Source organism: Cervus elaphus, chromosome 7 (genome assembly GCF_910594005.1).
Source record: "Cervus elaphus chromosome 7, mCerEla1.1, whole genome shotgun sequence".
Lineage (NCBI taxonomy): Eukaryota > Metazoa > Chordata > Mammalia > Artiodactyla > Cervidae > Cervus > Cervus elaphus.
In genome coordinates, this window is record NC_057821.1 from 31,605,780 (window position 1) to 31,623,288 (window position 17,509).

Here is a 17,509-nt window from a genome sequence, read left to right on the forward strand (position 1 = left end):
GAGTATCCCATCTAGTCCAACCAATGAAGGAATGAATTACTTGAATTTATCTCCAGCCTAAACTCCTGACTTTAAATCTGCACTTGCAAACAAATGACCTGAGATACTTTTTGAAATACCACCAAAAGGACCTCAGCAATAATTGCCACTATCTATTCAGGACTGTAGATCAGGGAAAGATAAAAAGTGAATCACTCACATTGTTTTATTGAGTCCAGTTTAATTTTTCATGAACACATATCATTATCCTCATTTAAGATGTGAAGCTGAGGCTCAGGGGAAAATAGCTTCTTCAAGTCACATGGCTAAGTGGCAATGCCACTAGTGGAAAGCAGACTTCTTTTTTTACTCTTAAATGTGTGTTCTTTCATCCAACTCATGTTCTCTCCGCATTCCTTCTTCACGTGTGCTTGCCAGTTCTCTTAATATATATTTACAGATTTGAAGATTTCTTCACCGGTTAAATACATATCTGAACTCCAAGGACTTGCCAAATCTTGTAGATTATTCCTGCACATTCTTTTTCTTTTCACTTATTTCTTCATCCATTTGTGGTAAATAGTACTGTGGAGGAAATGCTGTGTCACATATAGGCCACCTCTGACTTTAGAGGCTGATAGAAGGTACATAATCTGGCATCTGGGGCTCTTCCATGTTTGAATAACTTCTGGTTTCTGCATCTCTAGTTACACCATTTTGTAATCTTTCTGACACAGCTAAAGAAACGTAATTCAAAAGTCAGCACAGGGGAGGCAAGAGAAAAGAAGTACTAAAAGGGACAGTGAGGCTTCAGGGACAACAGATAAGTTCACTATCTTGATTGGGGTCATGGTATGTGTATACATATGTCAAAATTCATTAAAATGTACCCCGTAAATATATGCAGTTCATCATATACCAGTTATACTTTAATAAAGCTATTTTTTAAAGTAAAAGTAAAAATTCAGTTCTTGGGCCAAATTAAAATATAATAGGAAAAAGCAAAACTGCAGTATACCTTTTTAAAGTTAGTTATGAAAAGCCTACAAGTAAGGAACAAGAACTGTAATTCACCAGTGGAAATGAATTAAAGCCTAGGAAGTGCACCCAGGAAAATTTGTCTGATATCTATTCTGTCGCTTATGAGAGTCTCACCTTACGTATAGTCAAGGATATCACTTTCTAGCAGGCCAAGAAGATTAAATATGAATACCTCAGGGAAAGAGGACACCCTTTCTTTCAGTTTGGGGTACTTTAGCTGCAACGTGGTAGAGTGAAGAACATGTGCGTCATGTCCATTACCACAAAGAACAAATTTTAATCTCCCAATGGGGTAAAATAAGACTTTATTGTTGCTTTATGATACAACCTTCAGTTCACTGAAAGTCTCAGATGGAGTCCTGCAAGTCACTCTACCCAGACTTTCCCAACCATCTCCCCTACCAAATCCTGGGATTCTGACAGTCTCTAAATGATGCTTCTTTTCATGTGGCCTTTACTCAGGGTGTCTTCATTTTCAAGTTCTCAGGGGCACAATTTGGAAATATCCAATCCAATCACTCTTCAGCAACAGATTCTTGGGTCCACCCTCAAGCAGAATACTGAATGTGGCCTCTTAGAAAGAGGTTTGTGTGGTTGTCATCTGAAACTAAGTTACCTCCAAATTCCTTGATCTTTTAAAAACTCATGTATTCATCTCTTCAGTGCTATACCTTTCTTCAATTTTGGTCAGTAGATTTGTTCTTGAGAATCTAATTCAAATTCTGCCTTGGTCTGTCTGTTCTGCTGACTATATCTGTTGATGAATTTATTTTATTGGAGTAATAACTTCTAAAATGAGGGACTGGAGAGACCAGATTCCAGTTTCTACCAGCTTTGTCTTTCACTTATCTCTTCCTCCACCTCCCTGAAGGAACTTCATCAAATGACAGTAGCCAAATCAACTTTCAGCCGAATACCACAGTAGCAATTGTGAGTAGGGCAGTAAGAGCAGCTTTCTCGTAGATGAATTCAAAGTTTAGATCTGGGTAGGTGATCTTCCCTTCTCCTTACTAAAAATGCCAGGTCGACGAAGGTGGGATTCGAACCCACGCGTGCAGAGCACAATGGATTAGCAGTCCATCGCCTTAACCACTCGGCCACCTCGTCTTCACGCCCCAAGTATTTGGCAAGGTTTATTTCAGAGTTCATACTCGGGAACTCACTACTTCAGAAAGAAAGACGGTTAGGAGATGGCTTGGAGACGTCTGAGAGACGTGGAGGTGGCCCGTTTTCACACGAATGGACAAAGAACTGAATTGGAAAAGCTGCAACGGGGAAAAACAAAACCAAACCAAGCTTAGCTCTCACAAGAGACTTGGTAGAAACACATTTGCGTGGTCCTTCATTCCTTTTCTCCCGCTGCGGGCAGGGGGCACCTCAGCATCAAGTCCGAGTTTGCTGTCACCCTCTCGCGTTCGGGGAGCCTGGTCCAGCGCCCCCAGAGCGCCGCCGAAAAAACCGCAGGGAGCAGAGGTTCCCAAAAACAGTCCCCCTGGAGTCGTTGTCAGGGAAGCTGACGAATGTGGACTCCTAACTCGGGGTTAATAAAATAATTCGGAAAATTAAACGATGAATCTGAATAGGGCTCAATTTCTATTCAATGTTATTGCCCCTTTTGCAGGGTGAATTGTGTAGAAAAGAATCCTTAATTCTTGGAGTTCTCCTCTCGGATCATCCGCATCAGAGGAGCCATGAACTCCGTTTTCCTTCCAAATACCCGCGTGTTTCTTAAATGGTTTTCTAGAGGAAATGTTTCCCAACTTTCATTTGCTCTTACAAGGGGAGCAGTGCTAAAAATTTTAAGTGACTCATTTTTTTAAATGAGTTGAAAAAATGTTTCTGGGAAAGAGTGAAAAAACCTATTTTAGCTGTCTTTGGGGAACTTTGGTTTGATTGTTTCATGGAATGAATAACATGCACATGAATGAACATGAGTACAGACTAACTCTAATTATAATGAATCATAAATGCCTGAGAAAAGATGGTAATACTGAAGCTGAGCCTTGAGCAAATTTTCTAGAGGTGAGAAAAATGAGGGTGTCCCAGACTGAGGAAAGGGTGTGCTCAAAGCTGAAGAATATCTAGAAAACTGTTGGAAATCACTGTGGCTGTTGTGCTGAAGCATGTGAGAGGCTGGTCAGGAAACATCAATAAATCTGAGAATGGAACCTGGTCATGAAAATTTTTCTTGTGAAGATTAAGTAAATCAATCACAGGATGAACAACAGCAAACATGGAAGAAATCCTATAGGAACAGATTCCTGCTTCATTTTCACACTCTTAGTGTGAGTGTTACCTAAAGGTGCATGGGGAGGGGGTCTGACTGCTCACTGCTCAAAAGCCAGTAAACAGGCCAGGTTGGTGGAAAGGAAAGTTTGCTTTATTTCAGTTGCTGGCAAGTGAGCATAGGGGTGGCGGACACCTGTCCAAAGGCCGACTCCCCACTCTCCCCCCACCCCCACAAGCAGGGGTTGAAAGCATTTATAGAAAGAGTCCTTGGTGGAGGGGCTGCATGCAGAAGCAGCACAGTCATCTCTAACAGTTATCTTCGAATTGGTCATCAGTGGTCTGACCAGCATCATCTTGATTGTTTTAGGTACAGTTAATCCTCAGTTCCAGGGTGCACTTGTTCCCATTTCTTTGCGGTCAGCTCAGAATTGTGGTAGCTCATGTCCTGGGTACAGTCTGGTCATCCTGTAGTTAACCTTTCCACCTGATGTTTTGGAATCTATAAGACAGCTCACAGGATATGGCTCAGAATATTATCTACAGCCTTTGAGAAAGGCCCTTAACTGTGCTTAATGACTGCATTGTTAGTATTTAGTCTCCTTTGATTGTTTTCCTTTGTTTCAGCATTTCTCACTTCTCTGATTAAACTTATTCTTTGACTAAGTTTTCACAGACAAAAGGCAGGCAAAAGACATGGGGAGTGTGGGGCAACAATCATACAGTACTACTCCATTTCATGAGGACACTATCTTAGGTTGCTCTAACATTTTCTTCAGTGAAAAACCACCCTTAACTTGTCCCAGAGAATCAATCTCTCTTCTTGCTTGGAAAAGTCTTTAAAAAAAAAAAATTGGGGAGTGGGGGTGGGAGGGAGGGACAAGAGGTAGGGGACATATGTTTACCTATGGCTGATTCATACTGAAGTATGGCAGAAACCAACACAGTATTGCAAAACAACTATCCTTTGTTTAGAAATAAATTTAAAATATTTTTGGAAAAATCCTTATATTTTAATATAGGCTGCATTGTTCTGCCTGGATCTTCACCTCAATTTAACCCATGTCCCTCCACCTTATTTTTCATGCTCAGTCCAATTCACAATATTGTATTAAGAAAAATTTATTTCCCCTTTCTTCCAACAAGACATTTTCCCTCATGGAGTGCTCTTGCCCTTTTTCATTTTAACCTGGATAAATGTTTTTATCCACCCTTGGTTCTCAGCTTAAAGCTTTTTTTTTTTTTTTAAATTAAGATGTTTAAAATTATATGTTTCAAAATCTCAAGTACTTCAGAAATATGTGTGTGTTAGAAAGTGGTTCTCTTCCCCCTTTGGTAGAGGCAAAGATTTTCAGTCATTTGGCTTTTTGTTTGTGTTGTTTTTGTTTTACCAGCATGTTTCCACATATCATGCTATGGCAGAGATGGCTAGTTACCATCGGTATTTGTTCTTTCCTTCCAAGAAACGGAAATTTGGTAGCGTTCATAGACATCCATGAAAAAATTACAGTGCACAACTTTCCCTGATGCGTGGCCATGTGGCCAATTTCTAAACCAGGGCATTAGAGATAAAGTGGATGTAAAGCTTTCAAGTTATGTTCAGAAGAGGAAAGAAATACCATTCATTTCTCTCTTCTGACTGTATCTGATTGCTGGAAAAAGCAGCATTATAGGAATGAAGGTGTCATGAATTATAAAGAGATTGGAAACAGTAACCCATAGGAAGGTGGGAACCATGAGATAGAAGATTAGAACCAACACCCTAGAGCCAAAGTATCACTCTCGGATTGATTATACCTTCAGACTGTTACATGAGAGATCATGAAGGCTTCCTGTGTAGCTCAGTTGGAAAAAGCAGTGTGGGAGACCTGGATTCAATTCCTGGGTCCGGAGGATCCCCTGGAGAAGGAAATGGCAACCCACTTCAGTATTCTTGCCTGGAGAATCCCATGGACAGAGGGGACTGACAGGCTACAGTTCATGGGATTGCAAGAGTCAGACATGACTTAATGCTATCTTTCTTCTTCCTTTAACGTACAGTTCTTTGGGGTCTTTGTTACAGAGACCAAATTGTGTCTTAATTAATACAGATGCTTTTATTTCTACTTTCAAATTTTTTTCAGTTTAGTATTTTCTATTGATTACTTCTTAAATAAAAAGAAGATTCATTTCTCTTTCCTTGCCTTAAATAACACCATATACAGATACCCTTACTATTGATTTTTTTTTCTGAATTTACTTATATCATAATATTTATTGAATTAGTATCACTGTTCATATATTATGATTGGAAAATACCATTTACTGGTCTCTCATGATATTTTTGTTTCCTGAATGTTAAAGCTTTTTCTCAAATTACCACAAATAACTAAAAAAGCTTTGACAAAAAAAGAAATTGGGTGTTTTCTGTACTAGCTATACAGTTTTCATCCTGATGTCTTCCTGAGAAAGATTTCAATGGAGATATAAGATTTTTTAATATTTTGGTGTTGGAGAATATCTTTTATATTTCTCTGACACTTGCTTAAATATTTGGTTGGGTATGGAATGCTAGGGAATATTTTCTTTCAGGATTTTGAAAGAGTTCTCCATTTTCTTCTAGACTTCAGTATTGCTTTTGAGAATTACAAAGTCATTCTAATTACTATGTTTCATTTGTAATTAGTTTTTTTCTCTTTCAAGATGATTTCTTTGTCTTCAATGTACTCAAATGTCTGAAAGATATGCCTTTGTGTGTATCTATTTTCATTCACTGTTCTGGGAGCTCTACTACATCATTAAATTTGGAAAAATCATCTATTTCAGTTTGAGAAATTAACTTACTTTTTTGTCAATTTTCTCACTTATGTGTTCTGTATTCTCTCACTTTACCTTTTTTTCCCTAGAATATTTTATAATTGGACTTTAAACCTCTGGGATGTTTCCTCTGCTTTCCAAAAAGTATTATTCTCTCCTAGTTACAATCTGTTTATATTTTTTAATAGACTCTATTTTTAAGGCAGTTTTAGGTGTACAGAAAAATTAATTAAAAAGTACAGAGTCCACACGTAACACCTATTGTCCCCCACAGCTTCTCCTATGATTTACATCTTATATTATTTGGTTCATTTGTTACAACTGATGAACCAATATTAATACATTATTATTAACATTCTTCATGTTAGGGTTTACTCTTCACTTTAGACATTCTTTGGGTTTGACAAATGTATAATGACATGGATCCATCATTACAGTATCGCACAGAATAGTTATATTGCCCTGTGTTCCACATCTTCTTCATCCACACATCCCCTACAACTACTGGTATTTTTACTGTTTCTATATCTTTACTTTTCCCAGAAAGTCATATAGTTGGAATCACACAGTATGCAGCCTTTTCAAATTGGCTTCTTTCACTTAGTAATATGTTTTTTAAGTTTCCTGCATGTCTTTTTGTGACTTGATAGTTTAGTTCTTTTTATTACTAATATTCCATTGTATTGATGTACCCCAGTTTGTTTATCCATTAATGTATTGAAGGGCATTTTGGTTACTTTCAAGTATTGACAATTATGAATAAAGTTGCTTTAAACATTCATGTGCAGGTCTTTTTGTGGACATAGATTTTCAGCTCATTTGGGTAAATATGAAGGAGCATGACTGCAGGAGTGTGCCCTTATATTATTACTCTACATTCTGGAAAAAGTCCTTTACATTTTATTTCAACTATTCTATTAAGTTTTTCCTGTCTACTCCCACAATTTCAACTTTGAGACTTCTGTACTCAAGAGTTACCTTGAACAGCAGCCTCTTTTAAAACAAGAATAGATGTAATAACATGCCTGAGATTTTCTTTCTCCTCTCTGCATAATATTTCCTCTGTTTTTTTAGTTCATGTTCATCTCTGTCTTTCATGGTAGACATTCACTTTAGATGTCTAGTGATCTTTGATTGCTGGTCTGCAGATATAATTAGGCCCTAAAAATGACTGAAAATGAGATTAGGAGTCTAGTTTATTGACTGTGGGCTTCACTTGTAAAGTGATCTACCTCTGCCATTTACTATCAGGCAATATCTTTAACTCATCCTTCTTGGGATAGTAAAATCCCTTGGAAAAGGATCATTAAATCTGCTTAGATGATGTAAAACTGACTTCTTGAATTCTGAGAAAATTCTTAAAGGACAGAGGTTGGAGGAAATCCTTCTCCAAAGGTGTACCTTCATACTTATTGGGTTCCCAAAATTGATCAAAGAAAGACAAAAAATAACAAGGAAAGGTAAAAAAGAGATAATATTTCAGAATACCAAGATGAGCAGGGCCAGGTGAGTCTCTAGGTTATCAAGAAGCAAGGAAGAAACCGTGGTGGTTTGTGTGTGTGTTCACTCTGTTTCGACCACATTAAGACGGTTATCCTGAGGATATATCTTAATTTAGCTAGCATGAGCAAAGTAACTGTATTAATACCTTCCCTCTCCATCTTATTTCTTCTTCTTCCAAATTTCATTAATCAATTCACTTGAACGTTTTCAACAGTTTCAAATTGAGAGGTTTCTTGGGGTCAAGGAGAAGGTATGGCAAGTTTCCAGGTTTGGGGTAGGGAAACCCTGGAATTTCCAAGTGTTAGTGATTTCTCTTCGTGGTTTTTCTCTCCCGGTGGACAAACTGGCCGGCAATATTCCCCGGAAATCTACAGGTGGGCTCTGGATAGTTGTGCTCTGGGAATTCTACACTCCTTCTTAGGACGCAAGGTAATTGCAAAATTTTAGTTACTTGCGGTATTAAATCCCATAGAAATAAAAACTGGTTTTAAAAAATTTTTTATTCCTGGTCCCTCACCGCATCCCTGGGATGCAGCAGAGGCAGACACGTAGTATTCACTGAATATTCATTTGTTGAATGAATAGGTAAATAAACTCTGGCCAGGGAGTGCAGCTCCAAGGTGCAACGCAGGAAAAGAAAGAGGTTTACATCCCAAGCGTTGATTACAGTGGGAGTGGCGGCGGCAGCAACTAGGAGTGCCTTTTACTTTAGCCAGTGCGGTACCAGTAACTGCTGCCAGTGGGAGAATGATCACTCAAGTCGGAGATAGCAGTGGATATGCAAATCCACATCTCTACCAGAGGAAGGCAGGTACTGGTGGACCGTAATTCACACTTCCCCGCTCCGCCCCACCTAGTCAAGTACGCACACGTACGTACGTAGGCACGTACACACGTAGGCACAAACTAGGTGTCCAAGGCCTTCGTTCTTTACTTTTGGAAAGAGATCCACAGGAGAACAGGAACTGTGGGGGAAGCGTCTGCGAACTAGCATCAACACTCCAGATACCTCCCAATCAAGGGGAGCTGGAATTAAGTACCCAGCTGCTCGGAAGACAATCCCATTGTCAATGCAATGAAATCCCATCTTTTCGGCAAGAATATTAGAGAAAATACTTTTCCTCACTATTTATTGGAAAAGGAAGTGGGCTCGTCCGGGATTTGAACCCGGGACCTCTCGCACCCGAAGCGAGAATCATACCCCTAGACCAACGAGCCACTTGCATGACCCATCTGCCCATGTTTAATATAAGAAGAACTAGAATCAATTTTCTTGCCCCCCCACACGAAGTCAAGTATGAGCCCCCTATATTTAAATAGCAACTAATATACATTTGGGGGTCTTATGATGGCCTTTTAATTTAGGCCCAAGTTACTAAGGTTTTCATCCTTCCTCTTGTCCATTATACAGTAACCACTACAAAGTGAGTTCCACCTGTATACTAATCTATGACTTAACTGACAAGATTATATCATAAAGGTCACATTAAGAAAGTACTCTGTTTTTGAACCAGATTTTTTAAATTGAAATATAACTGACCCACAATATTGTTAGTTTTCGATTTGATTCGCAATTTGTCTAAAGAAGTATGGATTCCAGATTTCATTATGTACTTCGTGGTGTGACAAATAATTTGAGTTCTATACTTTACTTTCATAGAGGAAATTGACATTTTCTTTGACAAGTCCCTTGAAAACTTGCTTAGTCATAAGTAAGCATTTTTGTCAAGATATTATTTCAATATGTGGACCCCTAAGCCAGTATTGTACCCCAAGCACAGGTCATCATTGTTTTGCATCTGTTTTATGACTTTGAAATCTCTATATTCTGTTAGAACTAAGAACAGAATCCTTCAAAGATTTAACACTTTAGAAAAAGATTCCCAAAGATCTTCTCTTCGGTGCAAGCAGCTGTCTTCAAATTTTTTATAGATTGGCATCTCTGCTTTCTGAGTTTCTCATAAGACTTCGCTGGAAAAAAGGCAATGCTGGCAGATGAATGCTTAGTTTGGCTGCCTCTTGTATGTATCTTTAGCTTTAGAAGAAAATTTTGGCATTTCAGTAAGGATTCAGAGAAAGGAATTTGAAGTCTAGCTCCTTTGAAAGCTGGTTCATCAACTCAATTAATTTTTAAATAAAGTTTCCTACCAATGTTTTTCTACTTTCCCCATAACACCATGTATGAGGAAACTTTTGATCAGCAAAGATGGAATATATATTTGAAAGGCATAAAAATTGGGATTTTACACAAAGTGCACATTAAAGGCTGGTGTTTTGTGTGTAATCAAAGAGTGCCTGAATTAATCCTCAAAAGGACATGAAATAACTCACATGGCAGCTACAGATTCTATTATCTTTTAATTCTAAGATACTTTAGAGTTTTTGTAGTTCGGTCAAGAGTACATCAATGTTTTAAACTGAGGATATAGGATTCAAGTCCTAGTCTGCAAAGTAGGCACCTAGATTACAACTCTGAATTTTTTTCCACCTCTGAAGTTTCCATGAATTCCTTGGGACAGGCAGTGACTACAACAGGATGAAACTACAAGGAAGTGGTTTATTTTCCACCCTCACTCTCACTCTGCATTTCTTGATTTTTTATTTTGGTTATCCTTTAAGAAATGCACCCAATTTTCTCTTCTCCCCAGCCTACTGTGTTAGATCACAGCTTCAAAATTGGATGATAAAAAGTGAGAGGTAAAAAGGGAAAAATTCAAACCTCCCAGATGCATATTTTAAGGCTTTTTCAGAACTTAAATACTTTAAAATAATGAATTGAGTCGTCCTGTTAATGAACCTAACATCACAAAACTGTGTCCTTTATCTTAATTACAAGTCTTAGCCTCTAATTTATGCTGGACAGAATTTTTTCTGGGCAAAATAAAAGTGACTGAGTAATCTCCCTTTAGTTACTAGAGGAATCGATATAAAAAGTAGTTTTCCCAGTTTTCCAGTGTACCAGCAGTTAGCTAGGTAGACATTCCTGCTGATCAACACGAAGAGGCTGAGACTAGCAAAGCCAAATGTTAGAAATATTTTAATATTTGATAATATGTTATTATTTAATCAGGAATAAACCTAAATAGGAGGGAAAAAATGGAATCTGCCCAACACAAGAAAAGGAAACAGATCATGAGAATGAGAACACTTTCAGTAGCTCTGATTTCTGGGGTGGAGTGTTTTGGAAACCTGGAGCTCTGAAATTAGAGGACATACTTATGCGGCTTATACAAATGAAAAGCCATGTACCCACTGCTCCAGCCCGTGAGAACCTGGAAGAAGATGTCCTGCAGAGACATGATAGTGAGGAAAAGCCACCAAACTATTTGCCTAGATGGTAGCATATAGCAATACTCAACATATGGTTTATTTCCAGATTTGTTCATACTATTGCCTGTTGTGATGTTAGAGCAAGTTAGAGCTTATCAGGAAATTAAGGATCCAGAAGAGGGGGAGATAGGGAAGAATTTGCCATGTAGTCAGTGGTTTGAGCTTTCTCCATAAAGTAGTCCTGGGATGACTGGTGATGACTTGAACCATGCTGGGAGATGGATGGTACAGACTGAAAGACCACACGCCACTCTCACCAGATACACCACAGCTCTACAACCACCACCACATGGAGAGTTACTGAAACGAAAAGCTGATATTATATCTGAGATTCCTTTGGTACAAAATGTCATTGTGTTAGCAAAAGGCAGGTGAATAAGAATAAGGTCTACAGGTTTTTTCCTGTCTTCCTGTAACAGACACATATACATGGCCACAAACAAAAAGAAGTTCCCTCCAATGCCAGATACAGTAATAGGAAGATTATTCCCTGGATGAGATCACTCCAAATCATCTTCTAATTTCATGGACAGTCCCAGGGAAAACCTTTTGAAAAAAAACAAATATATAAGGATGACGTATTTCATGTCTGTGGCTTCTGTCTGGTTTACTAAAAAGGAAAGGAACAGCTGGATCACTGAAGGGTAAAAGTACATGGTTCTATTTATGCATTCTTTTCAATTCATGCCTTTTCTGTTTGTCACGTTATTTTTCTGCTCTCTCAGTTGATTTATAGAAGGTGGTGATTCCAACATCTACATGTCCAGCACATTATTTCTCTCCCACATTACACAATCCACCTGATTCTGTGACCATTACCTTCTGAATGTTTCACATGACCACATACACGTGATTTAAACTACCCAGTCTATGATATTCTTTTATAGCTGCCTGAACAGATTAAACCACAAGCTTAGACTTCCCTTGCGTAATAAGCTCTCACTGAACTCATTGAACTGTGATGCCGTTGCTTCTTGATTTTCACTCTCCACTTAAGTGTGAGGCCTGGATATATAAACTACACGGGTAACTTACTCACTCACCACCTATTATCTAAATCACCAGGCTTTGTGCCTGTAAAACAATGTTAAATAAACAGTTTATAAATAAGTAATCAAATGAGGCATGGAATTATCATTGTGAAAGTATGTGTTAATGATGCAGAAGAAGTTAGGGGACAATTAGGAGGGACATTTGAGGAGATTCTTCTTCTCTATGAATTTAAAAAGCTGATGACCTGAGAATTCAAGTCAACCCATGTTGAATGATATCTTTATTAAGGACCTCAGTCTCTCCTAAGATAAATGGGTGGATTTGAATTTCAAGGTTACCGTTAATGTTATCAGCTCCAGTAAGACACATGTCATCTTTCAAGAGAAACAATAAACTGAAAAATTTACATTTCCTCTTTCTCTGTTTCTGATTAAGTAGTTACTTGACAGGCACCCCACTCCGAGACACCCATAGCAGTTTTCAGAATGAGGATTTTTTTGTTTGCTATTTACAACCAGATGGACTGGGCAGGTGATACTTTTATGTCTACTCTGTTCACTGGGAGAGATGAGAAGTTACATATATTTCTTAAAAGAACAAACAAAAACCTTTGCAAGGCTTTTACAGCTAGCATTTAAGGATCAACTAAAGGCAATCTGCGAACATGGTTTACTCCTCCTGAAGATTTTTGGCAGAGCCTTGCTGTATGAGAACCAGCATAACCCCAAAGTTCAGTAAGATATCTGTCCAGGCAGCCTAGTGATGTTTAAGTCTTCACTAGTGAGATTATTTTTCAAGTCTGTAATGAAGGAACATGGATTCAACATCAAGAAGAGAGTTGCCAGAAGTTGTAAATACTTAATCTTGGTAATGTAACGCCTTACTTCTGATTCTGACCTAAAGACTTCATTTATCACCATCTATATATCTGGGTTCAATTACTGGGTCGGAAAGATCCCCTGGCAACCCACTCCAGTATTCTTGCCTGGAGAGTGCCATGGGCAGAGGAGCCTGGCTGGCTATGGTCCATAGGGTCGCACAGAGCTGGACACAACTGAAGCAACTGAGCATGCATGCACCCGTATATCTATGTCTATGTCTATGTCTATATCTATATCTATATATGTCACTAGTAAGCATTTTTCTTGTTTGAGACTTTCAAAATGGGTTAAACTCAGATACTGCCTTGAAGAATCTAAATCTAGTGGATCAACTCCCTCATGGACCAGAAAAAAGCAGATGTTTCTGGATGGCAGCTGGGAAATGATTAGCTGTTCTTCACCTGAATCTGGCACCTTCCTCTCCCATAAGTGACAAAAGAGCTCAGACTCTTCTCTCTGTTCCTCACCAGCCCTGCCCCAAATAGCCTCCCTTCCAAAACCAAAGGCAGTCCCATCCATAGTTGTTAGGTATACTCACCTTGGTAGCTCTGTGCAGCATTAGGTGGTGTTCTGGCAGAACGGCAGCAGCCAGGTCCTGTTTATATTTCCCCAAGCCCCAGTATTCAGAGCCTAACTCTCACTGTTGTCAAGATGTCAACATTCTAAGCTTTGACTTCAATAGGGGTAAAGGGCTTCTTGGAGAAGGAAATGGCAACGCACTCCAGTTCTCTTGCCTGGAAAATTTCATGAATTGGGGAGCCTGGTAGAATACAGTCCATGGGGTCGCCAAGAGTAGGACGTGACTAAGCAACTAACACACACACACACACACACACACACACGGCTCCTTAGCCCTAAAGAATATTTCTCTCCTCTACCTAATGCATAATTTGCTGAGCCCGGAAACATTCCAAAGTATAGTAAATGATTAATAATGAGTAGGAGGCGCTGTGATGATGAGCAGTTGCCACAGCACAGCTCCCCAAGAGATTCAGGTTTCCTATTTTTATTGTTGGAGAAGGAAATGGCAACCCACTCCAGCATTCTTGCCTAGAGAAGTCCATGGACAGAGGAGCCTGGCTGGCTATGGTCCATAGGGTCGCACAAAGTCAGACACAACTGAAGAGTCTTAGCACTCATGCAGACTCCTGCCACACCTTCCATTCACCACCAAAGGTCAGGAACAATTTGGAAGAAACATCTGAGAACCTAAAGTGGCCATCTTAAAAATAATTTAAAACTACCATATTCATTGATAAGGAAAAATCATTCAGTGTTGGAAGAAGGATACTGGATCCCCATGATAGACAGTGTCTGCTGCTGCTGCTAAGTCGCCCCAGTCGTCTCCGACTCTGTGCAAGCCTATGGACAGCAGCCCACCAGGCTCTTCCATCTACAGGATTCTCTAGGCAAGAATACTGGAGTGGGTTGCCATTTCCTTCTCCAAGACAGTGTCTGCTGCTGCTGCTGCTAAGTTGCTTCAGTCGTGTCCGACTATGTGCGACCCCATAGACGGCAGCCCACCAGGCTCCTCTGTCCCTGGGATTCTCCAGGCAGTGTCTAGAAGACAGCAAAAGAGGTCACTGGTGCTGGTTTAAAAGATCCATAGATTCCCTTTCCTGTTAATGCAGTTGCTTTTTCTCCTCTTCATAAATAGCCAAAGACTCTAAATGTTAAGTGTTTTCAAGCAAGCTTAATGAAGTTTGTAGATGGTAATCACTGGGGGCATGGGGTGGGGGATAGGGGGAAACTGCAGGCTGCAGGGGAGGGAGGGGATATGGAGAAGTTGCTACGAAGTTTGTTTCCTGATGATTTTTTAGTTTTCCAAAGACAGGAATTCGGAAAAGCAAACCAGGAGGAGACCTGTGGGCCAGGCAGTAGAGGGGATTATTTGAAGATCTGAGATGAGTTGAGTTTGTGGATATTTTAAAATATTATGTCTAATTTTCAACATGTTTTAAAATTGCCACAATAAAATGCTTTTACTTTTACTTTTTTTTTTCCAAAAAGGAAGAGTTTAGAAAAAATATTTTTACTAAATAATGTTAAAGATAATAATTTGAAAAAAAGATAATAATCTGAAAAGAGAAGATAACGTAATAGGAAAAAACCATTTGAAATTTGAAGAGGGAAAAAACCTCCAATCATTCTCCTAACTGGATAGACTTGAAACATTTATGTAGACATACCCTATACTTCTTGAGCTCCAAAATCACTGCAGATGGTGACTGCAGCCATGAAATTAAAAGATGCTTGCTCCTTGGAAGAGAAGTTATGACCAAACTAGAAAGCATATTAAAAAGCAGAGACATTACCTTACCAACAAAGGTCTGTCTAGTCAAAGATATGGTTTTTCCAGTGGTCATGTATGGGTGGGAGAGTTGGACCTTAAAGAAAACTGAGCGCTGAAGAATTGATTCTTTTGAACTATGGTGTTGGAGAAGACTCTTGAAAAATCCCTTGAACAAAAAGGAAATCAAACCAGTCAAGAAAGAAAATCAGTTCTGAATATTCATTGGAAGGACTGATGTTGAAGTTGATGCTCCAATACTTTGGTCACCTGATGCAAAGAACTGACTCATTGGAAAAGACCCCGATGCTGGGCAAGATTGAAGGCAGGAGGAGAAGGAGACGACAGAGGATGAGATGGTTAGATGGCATCATCAACTCATGTTTGAGCAAGCTCCAGGAGTTGGTGATGGGCAAGAAAGTCTGGCATGCTGCAATCCATGGGGTTGCAAAGAGTTGGACACGACTGAGCGACTGAACTGAACCCTGTACTCTAATGTTGTATGAATATACTAAAATCACTGTGGAACTAGATTGTTCTTTGTATGAAAGAACCTGGCTTACTCAAGTATGAATGGCAGCGTTGGAAGAAAATAATAAACAACAAATTTGGAAACAAAATTGGTTACTGGTTAAAAAGATACATAGAGTTCAAAGTGTTAGTCACTCAGTTGTATCCGACTCTTTGAGACCCCACAGCCCTCCCAGCTCCTCCATCTGTGGAATTTCCAAAGCAAGAATATTGGAGTGAGTAGTCATTCTCTTCTCCAGGGGATCTTCCGGCCCCAGGGATCGAAATCGGGATTCTTTACCGTCTGAGCCTATATAGAGTTCAAAACCCTTAGCCAATTAATTCTCCTAATTATGAACTGGTTGAAAACAAAAGCTCCTCTGCTAAACGTCAAGAGAACAATATGTTGGATTGGTTAAAGCTGAGGAATAATCTCCAAAACCTGTTTAAGCAGTCAGCGCCTTAAATGTAGGAACTTTCACACTTTAAGAGGGGAGGAAATATGACAGAGTTCATAGAAAATGGAGAGGGAGGTAGCCTTTATCAGGCCAAACTCGGAATACTGAGCAAATACTTGAAGAGAGCGTGACCCAACTGGAAATGCTAGGAAGCTTTCGAAAACACACCCGGTTGCTTCTATCAAAAGTACACCCCCGACGAAGGTGGGATTCGAACCCACGCGTGCAAAGCACAATGGATTAGCAGTCCATCGCCTTAACCACTCGGCCACCTCGTCGTCGTGCACGCGCTTCTTAGCGTGCTTTATTTCAGAGTTTATACTTGGGAACCGTCTACCGTAGATAGAATGATATTTAGGAAAGAGATGGTTTGGAGACGTCTGGGGACGTAGAGGCGGTTGGCTTCCACGCGAATGGACAAAGCGCCGAACTGCAAAAGCTGCGACGGGAGAAAAAACAAAAAACAAAAAACCAGGCTTAGCTTTCACAGGAGTCTTATTAAAAGTGGTGGGGACGTGGTAGAAACACAGTTGCCTGGGCTTTCACTCCCTTTCTGGGGCTGTCTCGTTCCCGGCAGGGACTGAACCTGGACTGAACCACAGTTTGCTGTCAGGGGAGCCTGGTCCCGGGTTCGAGCGCGCTGCCGGAAGTCCCCCGGGGCAAAGGTTCCCGGAGCCGGGTCCACTGGAGTCGACCTCGGCGAAGCTGGCGAATTTGGACTCCTAATTTGTGGTTAATAAAACAGTCTGGAAAATTAGACGATGGATCTGACTAGGGCTCAATTTCTGTTCAGTGTTATTGACGGTTGTTCAAAAGCTTAGGGTGAAATTGCATAAAGAAGAATCATTAGCTTCGCGGGGCTCTTCTCCCCGGTCATCCTCATCAGAGGAACCACGAATTCTGATCCTCCCCACTCCACTACCTGAGTGTTTTCAAAGGAGAGTTTGTCCAACTTTCACTAGGTTTTCCAGGCGTTCTGGTACCGAAAACAAGAAACTCAACACTAGCGAGAAATAATTCAAAGAAAGAAAGGCGGGGTGGGGGGCTCGGGGTGGGGGGTGGGGGCGGAGTGTTCAGCTCCATCCGCTTCCTTGTTTCATAAGAATAAACATGACAGGGAGGGGGGATCGGGATTGGGAATACATGTAAATCCATGGCTGATTCATATCAATGTATGACAAACCCACTGGAAAAAAAAAAAAAAAAGAATAAACACGACAGATAGATGAACGAATAAGAATAGGAAGTAATTCTGACTAATCAGATTGATCATAAATGCCTGGGGAAAGAAGATAATATTGAAGGAGAGTCTTGACCAGCAAGTTTTCTAGTGGGCGCGAAGAATGTGGTTGTCGCAGGCTGAGAGGAAAGGGCCTGAGCAAAGGCAAGGAGGCGTGCAAAGCAATCATATGACTCATCCTGTTGTCAATTCTGATAGCAAAGGATAAAGGAGTTATTATATTTTCACAAGGAAGAACAGTATAATTAACAACAACAACAAC

At 39.9% G+C, this 17,509-nt stretch overlaps 3 non-coding genes across 3 annotated transcripts; all 3 read right to left on the reverse strand.

The window, feature by feature from the left end:
• Nucleotides 1-2,045: 2,045 nt before the first annotated feature.
• Nucleotides 2,046-2,127, reverse strand: TRNAS-GCU. The gene has a single exon. It is a non-coding gene; the product is annotated as a tRNA-Ser (tRNA).
• Nucleotides 2,128-8,691: 6,564 nt separating this feature from the next.
• TRNAP-CGG lies at nt 8,692-8,763 on the reverse strand. Its single transcript has one exon. It is a non-coding gene; the product is annotated as a tRNA-Pro (tRNA).
• A 7,440-nt stretch (nt 8,764-16,203) lies between these two features.
• Nucleotides 16,204-16,285, reverse strand: TRNAS-GCU. The gene has a single exon. It is a non-coding gene; the product is annotated as a tRNA-Ser (tRNA).
• Between the last annotated feature and the right edge of the window lie 1,224 nt (nt 16,286-17,509).